Source organism: Sinocyclocheilus anshuiensis, unplaced genomic scaffold (genome assembly GCF_001515605.1).
Source record: "Sinocyclocheilus anshuiensis isolate Anshui unplaced genomic scaffold, SAMN03320099.WGS_v1.1 scaffold108, whole genome shotgun sequence".
NCBI lineage: Eukaryota > Metazoa > Chordata > Actinopteri > Cypriniformes > Cyprinidae > Sinocyclocheilus > Sinocyclocheilus anshuiensis.
In genome coordinates this window covers 809840-811196 of record NW_015554071.1, presented here as the reverse complement: position 1 = coordinate 811196, position 1357 = coordinate 809840, and the positions used below count along the sequence as shown (strand labels likewise).

Here is a 1357-nt window from a genome sequence, read left to right as displayed (position 1 = left end):
TATCTATCTATCTAATCTATCTATCTATCTATCTATCTATCTATCTATCTATCTGTCTGTCTGTCTGTCCGTCCATCTGTCTTCTATCTATCTGTCTGTCTGTCTGTCCATCCGTCTTCTATCTATCTATCTATCTATCTATCTATCCGTCTTCTATCTATCTATCTATCTATCTATCTATCTATCTAGCATCTATATATCTAGCATCTATATATCTATCCATCCATCTATCATCTATCTCTGTCCATCCGTTCTATCTATCTATCTATCTATCTATCTATCTATCTATCTATCTATCTATCTATCTATCTATCTGTCCATCCATCTTCTATCTATCTCTCTATCTATCTATCTATCTGTCCATCTATCTGTCCATCCGTCTTCTATCTCTCTATCTATCTATCTATCAATCTATCTATCTGGTCCATCTATCTGTCCATCCGTCTTCTATCTCTCTATCTATCTATCTATCTATCTATCTATCTGTCTGTCCGTCCGTCCGTCCGTCCGTCTTCTATCTATCTATCTATCTATCTATCTATCTGTCCATCTATCTGTCCATCCGTCTTCTATCTATCTATCTATCTATCGATCTATCGATCTATCTATCTATCCGTCTTCTATCTATCTATCTATCTATCTATCTATCTATCTATCTATCTAGCATCTATATATCTATCTATCCATACATCTATCATCTATCTCTGTCCATCCGTCCGTCTATCTATCTATCTATCTATCTATCTATCTGTCTATCTAGCATCTATATATCTATCTATCCATACATCTATCATCTATCTCTGTCCATCCGTCCGTCTATCTATCTATCTATCTATCTATCTATCTATCTATCTAGCATCTATATATCTATCTATCCATACATCTATCATCTATCTCTGTCCATCCGTCCGTCTATCTATCTATCTATCTATCTAGGGTGAATTCGGGTAATCTGGGACATTTTTTACAATTTTGACTTCTGCGATTTATTTTGATATCTATCTAACACATTAGATCAACACATTAGACTTTTCTGAAATCCCTAAGATGTTTTCTAACCACACCAGAAGATAGAATGTTGATATTATACCCAGAGGAGACATGCCACACCTATTAGTGTTTTTTGTGCCAAAAAAAAAAATCTGCCTGAATTTGATAATCTGGGACAGGTCACTTTGTAATCTGGGACATATGTATTAGGCCTAAAAAAAGCCTATATTCACCATACTTTATGCATGCCAAACACAATATCACCAATTTTTAAAAAGCATTATGAAAAAAATGACAAGTACAGAAATCTCAATAAGGAAATGTATATTTCAATATCAGGAAAAATAATTTCTTTCTGTACACAGGA

The 1357-nt window shown here is 34.0% G+C and overlaps 1 protein-coding gene across 1 annotated transcript in view; it reads left to right on the top strand.

Moving 5' to 3' along the window:
- Window positions 1–1357, top strand: part of seh1l (SEH1-like (S. cerevisiae)) — a 15555-nt gene that overhangs the window by 13971 nt on the left and 227 nt on the right. The gene's annotated exons all lie outside the window — the stretch shown is intronic.